Below are 13643 nucleotides of genomic sequence, written 5' to 3'. Positions count from 1 at the left end.
ATAGGCCAACCTCTGTCTACAGTGGGAATGACAAAGTAAATTGGAGGAGTGAGATTGGAGCGGAGCGGTAAACATCTGTCACAGGGAGCATTTTACAGAAGGCTGGAATCGAGGTGAGCAAGATGACACAACCAGAGTGAACGCATTTCAAAATCATCTTCATTTGGCTGGAGCTCATTAAATTTCACACTCAATAAGCAGGATACATGCAAGAATGTGGGGGCTGGATGGGAAGAGGGTAGATAACAGAGACACTGCACCTAGCCTTGGTGACTGAATTGAAACTACTAATCAGTCTACTCCTGATTATGTGGAACTGAAGCTAGACGAAACTGCATAACAGGACTGGAAAGGAAGAAAATGAACATGAGATGATCAGATTTCTTTAATAATAAATAATTCTTGTATTTCATTGCCTTTTGGTCTCACTGTTCACATTTTTCCTGTATTCCCTGCATGTGTTCTTAATCTCGTCTGTCACTATAGATATTATCTTCCATATGAGGACAACACTTCATGCATCTGATAATGTGGGTTCAGGTCAATGAAAGCTTATGCCGTAAGAAATCTGTTAGTCAAATTCTCTCTCTGTGTGTGTGTGTGTGTGTGTTTGCTGTAACAGACTAGAATGGCTATCTGGAATTTAATCAAAAGTTGACCCAGACTCCCGAATACAGCAAGGAGGTAAATCCTATCCTGCAACTCAAAGGTGTGAGTATTTCAGCTACCCCCACCATCTAACTCAGGGGTGGGAAACTTGAAGCCCAATGGCCAAATGGGGTCCCCCATGTCTCTCTGTCTGGCCACTGGGACTCTTCCCTAGCCAAGCTCTTGTGCAAAGTAGTCTTCCATGAACACAGTTTTAACAGTGAGTCCGTAAGTGACTGTGGAGGCCAATTCTGGATCCACACATCCTTCCACAGTGGGGACATAGGTTTCCGGGTGGGAATTGATCATGGTGAAGGTTTGCCAACTTGCCTTCCTCTAAACACGTTTCTCCCTTTCGTCCTGAGTTCAAGCGTCTTCAAAGTCCATGACACCTTTGGTAAAGGCTGTTCTCCAATTGGAGCGCTCACAGGCCAGTGTTTCCCAGTTGTCGGTGTTTATACTACAGTTTTTACGATTTGCCTTGGGGGAAATCTTTAAACCTCTTTTGTTGACCACCAGCATTACGCTTTCCATTTTTACGTTCGGAATAGTGTAGTTGCTTTGGAAGATAATAATCAGATATCCTCACCACATGACGAGTCCAGTGAAGTTGATGTTGAAGAATCATTGCTTTAACACTGGTGATCTTTGCTTCTTCCAGTACACTAGCATTAGTACACTTACACTACTCTTGTGCAAAGTAGTAGCTTCTGTGCAAAGTACTGGCAAAAGCAGCATGTGATGGTGGTTTTTACAGCTCAATATGAAATGGATGCATCATTGTCTCCAGGATAATATCTGCAAGCTTGGGTTATTTTCATATACTTTATATAACTGACACTGTGTGGAATTATTCATAAAGTAAATGTGTGTAGTAACCATGAAAGAGTGGGAGGACTCTCAACATTAATCTGGAAGTGTGATTAAGGAAGTTCTGTAGATCAGTGGTGGCGAACCTATGGCACACATGCCAGAGGAGGCACTCAGAGTTCTCTTTGTGGGTACGTGCACTTTTGCCCCAGCACAGAGCCGGCAGAAGGCGAGGGCATCAAGTCCTCAGCTCAACTTGTGTCTGAGTAGAGGCACCTTGGATGGGGAATTGGGGTGTGTGTGTGCAAAACGGAGCCACAACCTCCAGGGTGTGTGTTTTCCCTTGGGGAGCCTCCACTGTGGGTGGGGAGGGCACAGCGTTGTGCACATGCTCAGAAGCATGCTGATGCATTGGTGGGCCACCCAGAGTTCCAAGCAGCCGCCTTCCTCCTGCTGCTGTGAGGTTGAGCCTTTACACACCCTCCAGCCAGGGTATATCCCTTGCCTCCTCGCTTGCCGCCCAGCCCGCCTTCCCTCACTCTGAAAACGGAAGTGTGGCAATCAAAACAGAAGTTATACTGAGAACAGAGCACTTTCCGCTTCTGAAAAAAGTTTGAAAACCTGAACACTCATTTCCGGGTTTGAAGTTTTCGGGTTCCAAGTAGTTCGAGAACTAAGTTGTTCAAAAACCGAGGTACCACTGTATTGCTCCACTCTCTCTCCACATGACTGCGCCAACCTCCCCTTCTAAACTAAACTCAGTATTCAGGTTAAATTACCGTGTTGGCATGTTGTGATAAATAAGTGGGTTTTGGGTTGCAGTTTGGGCACTCGGTCTCTAAAAGGTTTGCCCTCACTGCTATAGATGTACAGAAATTGTTGTGGGTAATGACAAAATATTGTGTAACATCAATGATTCCCCTTGTGGGGTGGGTGTGTGTGTGTGTGTGTGTGTGTGTGTGTGTTGATAATAAAACTCAAAGAGTTTGTGTTCAAGAATGCTGGTGGGTTTATTCTTTGACCCGGATGTGAAACCCCCTCTTCCTTTCAGTGGTTTATTGCACCTAAAGTTAATACCCTATCTTAAAGGTTTGCTGACATTCTTGACTCCCAATGCTGGGTCACCAGGGCCATGAACATTAAGAGTACAACTTGATCTGACACCAGGAGATCTATGATCATATCACTTGCTACTTTCAAAAGTGCAGTTAGGGTCACCAAATATGATCAGGATCATGACACTGGAGAAGGGAGGGATCACCCTTTTTTTTTTTTTACACCATTGAGAAGATTTAATAAAAATGTAGAAACCACAAACAAAAAGGAAAAAGACAGTTGCACAACTAAATTAAGTCCTAACTCATTTCACTTTTCAAAAAAGCTACTTGGGACCACTTCACTCCTTTTCCCCACTTGCCATTTTCCCAGTGAAAATCCATAGCTGCAATTTGCAGTTATCACATTGCTAGTTTTAATCTGGTCTTCTCCTCTTCCTTTTTAAACTGAATATTTAAAAACTGGGCAATTCTTTTTAATAATTATTTTAAGGAAATGCATTGCTACATTTTTTATTGCTGTTAGCTAAGTCTAAAGTGGGCTTATTAGAACATAATTGACTGTCTCTGATGTATAATAATAATAATAGGTAAAGGTACCCCTGCCCATACGGGCCAGACCTGTCCGACTCTAGGGTTGCGTGCTCATCTCGCTCTAGAGGCTGTGAACCGGCGCCGTCCGAAGACACTTCTGGGTCACGTGGCCAGCGTGACGAAGCTGCAGCTGGCAAGCCAGCACCAGCGCAGCACACGGAAACACCGTTTACCTTCCCGCTATAAAGCGGTACCTATTTATCTACTTGCACTTAAGAGTGCTTTCGAACTGCTAGGTGGGCAGGAGCTGGGACCGAACGACGGGAGCTCACCCCGCTGCGGGGATTCAAACCGCCGACCATATGATCAGCAAGTCCTAGGCACTGAGGTTTTACCCACAGTGCCACCCGCATCCCATTATTATTATTATTATTATTATTATTATTATTATTATAAATTTATTATTTGTATCCCGCCCATCTGGCTGGGTTTCCCCAACCACTCTGCGTGGCTTCCAACAAAGATTAAAAATACATTAAAATGTTACATATTAAAAACTTCCCTGATGTCTTCTAAATGTCAGGTAGTTGTTTATCTCTTTGACATCTGATGGGAGGGTGTTCCACAGAGCAGGCGCCACTACCGAGAAGGCCCTCTGCCTGGTTCCCTGTAGCTTTGCTTCTCTCAGTGAGGGAACCGCCAAAAGGCCCTCAGCGCTGGACCTCAGCATCTGGGCAGAATGATGTGGGTGGAGACGTTCCTTCAGGTATACCAGGCCAAGGCCGTTTAGGGCTTTAAAGGTCAACACCACCAACACTTTGAATTGTGCTCGGAAACGCACTGGGAGTCAATGTAGGTCTTTCAAGACTGGTGTTATGTGGTCTCAGCGGCCGCTTCCAGTCACCTGTCTAGCTGCCGCATTCTGGATTAGTTGTAGTTTCCGGGTCAACAATGCATTAAGGTATAGTCCTTGATTGAAAGTAGATTGAAATAGTTTCCATCTCTTCTCTTTTAGCTGTGGTGGGGTGGGCAGGCAGTGTTTTCCTATGACTAATGGCTAAAAACAAACAGATTGAACTACTTTGGGCCTAAGGACAACACTTCACAAAACTGATAAAGCAGGCTCTGACCCACAAAAGGCTCCTTTCTATTATAATAAATTTAATAATCTTTTAAGGATTTGCTGCAACAGGCTAACATAGCCATCACTCTGTTATCTATCTTTAAAGTTTACAATAACACTTCGGATCAAACTCATAACTATGATCAGCTATAGCTAAGATTTTTTTAAAAATCTGTATGGCTTTAATAGTTGAAAGCCATGATAACGAGAGCCAGTTAAGGTCACTGGTCAAGGGCTCAAGTGACAGTTGCTTCCACATACCATAACATAGGAACAATTTCTGCTTTTCACTGATTTATTGCTGAATTTGTCCTGTCAGGAAGCAGACCAATTCAGAGCAGTGATTTAAGGAAATCTTTTAATAAAGGCACTTGGCAGAACTCCCCACTTGTCACCTTGCACAGCATTTAATATTCCAGTGTAACGTGACTGTTCATTTCTATTACAGTGGAGAATAATTGTTTTGATAATTGTTTGATAACGTGTTATTTTCAGGTAATTTATTTCTACTTTTTCCGCGTGGTGGATTCTCCTCTGTCCCTGGAGCAACGAGAGCTGCTGCAGGAGAAATGGAAGGCTTTGTATTACTTTGGAATTAATATTTATTTGGTTTCTTCACTTGCTCAAGAACAAGAGACTCCATGAATAATACATAGGCCCAAAGATGCCAAGATAGGAGGCTTTTTATTCTGAATGCCAGTAGGATCCAGAAAACTTAAATCGAAGGTAAGAATCATCATTGTCGGGTGCATCAGGCATGGCTCAGGCAAATGGGAATTCGAGTTCACTTCAAGGCCCATGTTTTTTTAAAAAAATAAAAATGAAGGCAGATCCATTATTATCTTGGGGTAAATGGGGGGTAGCAATGACCTGGGAAAAACAGACCACCAGAATGAAATACAGATTCAAAATTTGAAATGCACTGGAAAATCTTCCGAGGAGATTTGCATGTTGCTTTCTTGACTTGGATGTATGACTCCTGAGTGTAAATTACTGGGCATGTTTCCTAGCTTCAGATACTTCTCTGTTATGTATTTTACTTTATATATGGTCCCAGAACATGCTTGCCAAAGCTAAATAGGTCAGGGTCTTGATTAGTGTCAGGATGGGAAACCACTGCCTGGTCCTCTGGTTCAGGAAGTGAAGCAGCTCAGTCTATGATATATGAGCTGGAGGCTCCAACCTTTTCTTGATCAGGAGAGGTGTTTTCATGAACTTCCCTCTCCTGAGTAATTTCATATGTGGTGGTGGCCCTGAAGCTCTTCCCCGGTTGACTGTCTCCTCTGATCCTGTGAATGTTGAGTGGGTGACCTGAGAGCAAGTCAGGAACCAATGCAGCTGTTGTGGTGTTCCCTCCAATCCTGTGGCAGCAATGTCTAGATCCAACAGCTTTTCAGGGTTTCCAGTCGTATGGAGATCTGCTGCGTTGACCTGCTCTTTGTCTGGGAATACCTCAAGTTCCAGAGATGCCATCTACCCGGGAATCCCATGCACACTGCATATAATAGAAGGAAATAATATAGCAAAATAATCTATTTTACAGCTAAGAATTTTGCAGAAATGTAAAGGCCCAATGTAACCTCAGATAACTTCCCAGCTTCAAAACAGGAAATGACATGCTGTTGATCCTAAAGGCTGCTTTTTCTTAGTACAAGAAGTGGTGTGTAGTTGTTTTTAATGCCTGCCTGCTACACATCCCAAGAGAAACTCCAGCTTAGCTCTTGGGTGACATGTTTTCCTTTGTTATCTCACATCAGTCCTGACACTGAAATTAGTCCGCTAATGCAGTCATCATGGTGCAACAAGATAAAGGGTCAAAAGATGCAGACATTTCTTATCACCCACTGGGTGGATAGATGTGAGCTGGTCAATAAGTGCTTAGTAATGTGTTCACGTTGTATGGAACTTTTGAACTAATAGACATGTCAGCATAGTCCAAGAAGCTGATGTTTGTACATTTGGGATTGGCGTTGACATTCCACTTCTTCCAGTCTTGCTCTTCTGAATGTAATAAGCAGAACAATTGCATCTCTGATCAATCATCTTGTTCCAAGTTGCTTTCTCTCCACCCCCCCCAAACCTTCCCCATGCTTTCTTTCATCAAGGGGTGCCTGATAAACACCATGTTTCACTAAACGAAAGGATAAGTGATGAGGCAGGCTAACAACTATCTATTCTGAGACTTCTTATTGAGAGAGACATGAAATTAAGGCATGAGCATCAATGATGATAAGTCTACTTGGTTTTTGTAGTTCCCAGAGCATGAAATTATTGGGGATTTCCTGGTTTATCTTCCTTACTTCATGCCTTTCAGATTCTATAATATGCTGGATAATGCAGGCAAAACTAGACTGCATGCAGTTAATTGAAATACACAAAGCTGAGTAAGTTCCTATCTCATCAGTAAGGTGCAGTGTACTGAAATCTGAATTGTGCCCATCACTTGAGTCACTGTGTCTGTTTTCCAAAAAAGACTGAACAGAATCCGAGACCAGGGAGAAGAGTCAGCGGAAGAAGACTGGAAGAAATTCAAAGTATTTACAGAAATATTGCAAAATATAATGAATGTTAGAATTATGTCGGATAGAAATTAAGCGGTTTCCAGCTGTAATGTTTTAAGAGAATATGGAAAAAAGGTTTAGAAGCAGGTTAAAACTTATTGATAAGGATTTGCTGAACTAACAATTGAATTGGAATACAAAAAAGGGAGGTATGAGGAGGTCTGGGAAATAAGTTAATGAAAAATAAGTTATTGAAACTTTGTGTGTTTTTAAGTGTTTTTAATTTTTTGTTATTTTTTCTTTTTCTTTTTGACTTTTTTATTGTATTAATATTGAAAACTTTAATAAATATATTTTTTAAAAAAACACAAAAAAGACTGAACAGTTGCATCATCTATACATCGGTTGTGTTTGCCATGATAAATCCCCGAAGTGGGAAAGAATGGTACATGTCTCAAAACACTTTGGGTTCTGTTATTGGCAGCCTTGAGCCTTTCTGTCATACTGGAAAGTTTGGGGTGCTAACTCATTAGGCAAGGCGCAATCTATAGCAAAGTTTGATTAAAGCAGCAGGGGAGCTGTCCAGCACAGCAATCCATGCCAGAGCAGAAGCATCAGCCTAGGCGAAGGGCTTGAAACCTATTTGGCTCTGTCAGCCAGATCCTAGCCCATAGACCAAACTTGACATCACAGTGCCATCGGGCAATTGGGCACTTTCAAAGAGGGGCTTTCAATTGGGTGCTTACAAAAGGCTTGTAAAGAGCACCCGAGGCTTCCATTTTTGCATCCTATTAGTTGCCTATAACCAAGACAATTAATTAACTAGATATATAAGTTGCATACAGTATTTCAAGACTTGCCAGCATTGCCTGTGCAGCTTTGGTGACAGTTCAGAAAATGCAGTTAGTACAAAATTGTAGTAGCTGGACTGCAACCTGGAACTTAAAAGAGCCTCACTGGCTGCTGATCTATTTCCAAGCCTGATATAAAGGTGCTAGTGCTAACCTATAAAGACCTAACTGGACCCAGGTATCTCAAGGGATACCTGCTGCTCTATCAACATGCCCACGTACAGAGGTCATATGCTGGTGGCATTCTGTAATGACACTGCTATCAGAAGAGAGGCAGGTAGTGGTCAGAAGACATCTGCTGTGGTTCCCCCATTGTGGAGCTTTCTCCCCAAGGAGGCTCAACTGGTGCAGGACAGACAAAAAAAAAACTTCTGCACACAATGCATAGTTCATTATGGAATTTGCTCCTACAGCAGGCAGTGATGACCACCAGCTTGGATTGTTTTAAATGAGGATTGGACAAATTCATGGAGAATAAAGCTATCAGTGGCTTATTAACCATTATACCTCCACTGTTGGAGGTCGTACATATGCCTCTGAATACTAGTTGCTGAGAATTGTGACTGGGGTGAGTACTATTAGGTCCTGCTTGTGTGCTTCCCATAGACATTTAGCTTGTCACTGTGAGAACAAGATGCCGGTCTAGATAGGCCACTGCCCTGATCCAAAAGGCTCTTGCTTTTTTATTTTCCAGGCACTAGGGTAAGACCCTTTTGTTCACCTAAGGTTTTTAGATAATGCTTGTTGGTTTTTTAAAACTATAGTTTGGACAGGATAGGTCCATTGTTAATTTTATTTTTATGTGATTGTACATTGCAGGTAATTCAATTTATATAGGGTGATATATCCATTAAAAATAGATTTTTAAAAATGATGGGAAGTTCACATATACTAATTGTTGCACCCATTCATAAGAAGGGCTTGTTTAAAGTAGCACATCAGCATTAATGCATTTCCCACTGTCATAAAAGGCAGAAATACATTGTTAATTTCCACCCTTATTTTAATTTGAGACTGATGAAGAAAGGGATCTGTGCAGCTTGGAATCCTGCTAGTTCAAAGGGATTAATTAAAATAAATGCTTATTTCATCTCCCTTGTAATTTATTTAGCAAGGCTCTATAGTGTAGGTAAAATAACCATAGTAGCCACCCTGAGAGATAAAGGTATCTCAAAGTATGAGGGATGAGTTTCAGTCTTAGACATTATTGTTTATGGATTCTGGAACGGAAGTGAATTTGCTCTGAAAGCAGCAGTTGAATCCACACAGATGTTAAGAAAAATCTGATACAGACAAACTGTTAGTTGATCTTTAATTAGTTGCCAGGTTTGGAAACTGGAGAGAAACCTTACAAACATGGTTCATTGTAGGCAAGTAAATGTGTCCTTTATGAGTTTGCAAATTGCTTAATAGAGCAGCAGAGCTCTTTGATAAAATAAGCAATGGGAAGAAGAAGAAGAAGAAGAAGAAGAAGAAGAAGAAGAAGAAGAAGAAGAAGAAGAAGAAGAAGAATAATAATATTCTGGTAAAGCTCTGAACTTCTACTTTCAGAGGCTTGGAATGATCAGAAAACAGTGCTAACACTAATGAATAAAAGCAGCATTAAAGACTTTTAATTTTGCTTGTGCCAAAAATTCTGAATCCCAAGAAAGTTTCTTTGGCAAAACATTGTTGCTGGTTCACAAATATACCTGTTTCTATAGGATCTTACATTTAAACTTAAGAAAGTCTTCACAGTTCTAAAGACAAAGGTTCCAGGCCTTCCAGCTTTGGAAAAATCATCTATACTTTTAAATATTTATTCACAATTTACCCTGACAGCTAGAAATGTGATTTTTAAAGCCAGCAACTCAACTGAATACAACTCTAGAGTTCCTGTGTGTGTATGGAACATATTAACACTCAATTCATGCTATCCTTTCAAATCATAGTGTTGTGGAACTATTCACACAAACTATCTCTTCACAGGAAAATGAAAGTTTTTTTTTTTATAAAAAAGCATCCCTTATTATATTAGAATTATGAAAAAGAGCCTAGATTGCATTGTGTGATTTGTGATCATGATTTTTTAATCCTAGGCATTTTTCCTACAATATGCTTTGCAGCATGTACACATGAATAATTTCCATCCCTGCCCATTCCTCTCTTTATTAGTAATCCCACTGAGCCCTCTTTGTCCCTCTTCATTCTACATTTCCACCCCCCACTGTCTTGCTCTTTTCAAATGTAATCATTAATATCAGAAAATTAACTGATTCAAATGAGCGCAATTGTCTGTGCTTTGAATATTCCCAGGGTTGCATCCAGAGGTGGCACTCACACATCTCATTTGCATCTCAGAGAAATGGGCTCATCCGGTTAAATGTTATGTTAAATGCACCACCTTCTGATATGTGTGAAGCAATGTATTAATAAACTGGGTAATTGTCAATTAGACATTCTAGAGGCATTTCGTTCACAATGGAGAGAACTGCAAATTTTCTTCTGGTGGAAGCCAGCACAGATCTGAAGTCCAAGAAGCTGCCCCCATTTTAACAGTGTGGCTAACAACACTATCCTATACAGTGGTACCTCCAGTTACATACGCTTCAGGTTACAGACTCCGCTAACCCAAAAATATTGCTTCAGGTTAAGAACTTTGCTTCAGGATGAGAACAGAAATCGTTCTCCGGTGGCGTGGCAGCAGCAGGAGGCCCCATTAGCTAAAGTGGTGCTTCAGGTTAAGAACAGTTTCAGGTTAAGAACGGACCTCTGAAACGAATTAAGTACTTAACCCGAGGTACCACTGTACACATCTACTCAGAACTAAGTCACTTGAGTTCCATGGGGTGTACTCCTAAGACAGTAAATATAGGATTAGAGCCTTAGTAGACAGAGTAGAGGGCACAGCATTGAACATATCGGGGAAACTTGGGTTCAAACCTCTGTTCAACAATGCAGGTGATAAGTCCCTAACTCTCACCCTAACTCAACTCAGAGAGATGCAAAGAAGCAGTGATATCATGTACAGTATGCCATTTACAGCTCCTTGTCGGATGGAAGAGATCAAAGTGTAATAACTAGTATTGGCAGATACTTTGACTAATTCCTGTTCTGCTCAGAACAGCCCCAGATTTTTTGTTTTTGTTTCCAACCTTGTGAATGCTGTGGACTTTCATCTAAATTTGCAAAAAGAAAAAGACAGAAAGAAAGAATATTAGGAAAGAAAATATATATCAGGGAACACCTTGAATTAAATGTACATTTAGAAATCTTCACAGACCTATGTAGTATCTATTTACTTGCAGCTATAATAACCAATGGCATGTTAGCATGCTGCCTATAGTGCATATGCATTATAGACTGAGCCCCTGTCCAACACAGAGTTGAGTGTACTTTGACCCACTGAATTCAAGTACAGCTGATTCTGCGTTGGATTGTATTCAGGATATCTACTCATGGCCTGCTCTCTGAATGTCAGTGCTGAGCCATAGCCATTGAGTGGGTGCTTATGTCTAAGTGTCAGAGCCTGAGAATAAGCGGTCTGAATTGGTCAGGGCTATTGTTCTCCGTGCAAAATCTGAGAGTGAACAGGAAACCTTTATAGGCATTCATGTTGAGCAGAGGCTAGCCAATGGTCAGCCTTGGTGTGCAGAGTCATTCTGGTACCTGGGGTGCTACAGGGCCTTCACTATGGGTCACCAGATGGGGGAGCTAGGCACAGATCTGTGGCTTCTATTGCAGCTTCTGACAGCCCTAAAAGAGGAGAGGTGGCATGCATTTTGTAACAAATGGGGGACGAGGGCTTGCCTTTATCTGGTCTTGGCAACCGGCTCCTCTTTGTGGGATGTAACATCACTGAAGCAGTCAAATACAACATTTCCTGTTTGCCCAGAGTGGACACACTGGGGGATGTTGCTCCAGCCAGGAGGAATTCCTGTCACACCTGGTCTGGAGCATCCTCCCCCTGCGTGTAACCAGGTAGATGGGTGTGACCCTGGCTGACCCTACAAAAGGGCCAGCCATGCAGCCCTCTCTCTCTCTCTCTATCCCTTCTCTCTATTTTGCCTTTTGCTGTCTGCTGGCTCTCAGCCAGCAGCACGTGGGCTCATCCCTCACAGAGGATGAACCCACACTTCTCTGTAACTACAAGCGAAAGCCTGCCTTGTATGCATATGCCTATTGTGAACTGAATGTAAGTAAACCTTATCATTACTTTTAGAAGAAGACTGTTGTGCCATTATTTATTGTTTTTAAGAGGGAACTAAAGGGGATTTACCAGGAACAAGCCAATCTGGACAAGCCAGACTGGATTGCTTAACTCAAATGATTCTCATGAATCCATCAACTAGCTTCCTGCAGTGTACAAAGGAATGTGCTCTGCTACTAGCTCACTAACTTGAGCGAGGAATGATAATATTTAATCAATATATCCTCTCCTACTATCCTCAACATTCCCACACTCTTGACCACTGGTTTATTTTTACAGAGTACTCTGAATGTTTCGTTATCCCAAAGCATTCTTGAGGGTGAGTGGGGAATGTCAGCCTCTACAAAAAAAATGACCGACATACCATCTCAATCATCACCCAGAATGCCCTGGAAAGATGCAATGACCAAGACATTTGGGGAAGATAATATGGTGACTGTGAGGAAGCAGCAGTCAAAAGGATCTCTGGTGCCACAATCGGCAGCAAAAAACAAAACCCATGAATATGGATAACAAATAAATGAAATGAATGAAGTTTATTACATGTTACTCTTTTCCAATGCATAGTGGTTCTTCTTCAACAAAAATCTAACATTTCTGCTGCTAGAATTGGCCAAAGCTGTCAATTGGCCAATGCTATTTCTTGAAAGGTAAATTAGTCTTGCTCTGCTGACCAGAGAGCTTTTGCCACATAGATCTCTGTGTGACAAGCAAAGGTTTAGTGACAGAGCTTTTAGGTGAGAGAGATCAATGAAAATGGCTTTTTGCCAGCCTCTTGGGTCTATTCCCTTGGGAACACATTCCAAAGATTGCGTTTGATGACATGAGCTCTGGTGAGCAAAAGCCTATGCCACAATACATTTGTTAGTGTTTCAGGTGGCATGGGACTCTGTGTTGTTTTTGCTGCAAAGGTTAGACTCCCACACAATGTGTTAGCAGGCCTCCTCAATAGAAACGTGTGTCACATACACACATTCTAGGAGCCTCATGAAGTAAGAGCTTTAGACAGAGGCAAAGGTCATCTCAGCGTATTTACCCAGTGACTTACACTCACACAGGTCTTTAGATGGGGAAGCCTATTGCACAGACACAGAATCAAAACACACACATTTAACATTTCAGTAAGACAGCAAATTATGCATATCTATTATGGTAGTGGAGATCACTCAGCAACAATAAATATGCATCTATTTGGTTTGGGAGAATTAGCTAATTAATTGTAACTATGACAAAACCAACACTCTCACGCCATACATGCAAGAAGAAGCAATCACATGAGGTATAAGGGGAGGGAGAGTTTAGTGCTGCTTAGGGAGGCACATTAGTCTGCTCTTTTTATTTCAGCTCACTTTGCAGGCCAGGTGTTAGTCAAGCACAGCTGGGGAGGGAGAACTAGAGGATGAGTTCTAAAACACACAGAGGTAGGAAGCTGCAAACAGATCTAAATACACAGTCACATAAACACTCTTCCAGAACCACACTCATGAACACGACCAACTCAGTAAGGGATGCTGCTGAGCAGCAGAGTGGTTAGTATACCACCCTGTCTCTATGTCTCAACACCAGGTGCAGGCCCTCCAAGGCAGAGAGGTCTCCTAATAAGGGAGATAGAATGTCTATGAACTATGGCAATCACACACACACCCCACAGCCCATCAGTCTGTGTTGATTCTGTGCCAAGGATCTCTTCTGACACCAGTGTTGCATGCCACCCCAATCTCCAAGTGGTACAAAATTCCAGTGGTTCCATTCACTTATCCAGGATTTGTGTTTGCTTGGAAATGAGGCACAGTAGAGACTATGAGGCACAGTGGAGACAGTGGTGTCTTTATGATATATGGTTTATTTACGCATGTATATAACCTAAGCCTACGGTGGAGGGGTTCACAGCATTAACACCCCAAGAGGGTCTTGTTTCTCCCTTCTAGCTAA

The 13643-nt window shown here is 41.8% G+C and overlaps 2 long non-coding RNA genes across 6 annotated transcripts in view; one reads left to right on the top strand and one right to left on the bottom strand.

Annotated features, from left to right (window-relative positions):
- The window catches only part of LOC309358263, a 73959-nt gene extending 63873 nt beyond the window's left edge, over nucleotides 1-10086 (top strand). For 2 of the 5 annotated variants that reach the window (XR_014163379.1, XR_014163380.1), the window contains 4 exons: nucleotides 5-113; nucleotides 623-711; nucleotides 4666-4896; nucleotides 9958-10086. This is a non-coding gene — a long non-coding RNA (uncharacterized lncRNA). The remainder of the gene's footprint in view (nucleotides 1-4; nucleotides 114-622; nucleotides 712-4665; nucleotides 4897-9957) is intronic. The other 3 variants (XR_014163376.1, XR_014163377.1, XR_014163378.1) reach the window with 3 other exon arrangements.
- On the bottom strand, nucleotides 9278-11997 carry LOC309358277. Its single transcript, XR_014163397.1, has 2 exons — nucleotides 10322-11997; nucleotides 9278-10093 (listed from the first exon to the last, which is right to left on the bottom strand). It is a non-coding gene; the product is annotated as an uncharacterized lncRNA (long non-coding RNA).
- Between the last annotated feature and the right edge of the window lie 1646 nt (nucleotides 11998-13643).

This window comes from Podarcis melisellensis (assembly GCF_964234715.1).
Source record: "Podarcis melisellensis genome assembly, chromosome: 15".
Classification (NCBI taxonomy): domain Eukaryota; kingdom Metazoa; phylum Chordata; class Lepidosauria; order Squamata; family Lacertidae; genus Podarcis; species Podarcis melisellensis.
This window is presented reverse-complemented; position numbering and strand designations above follow the sequence as displayed.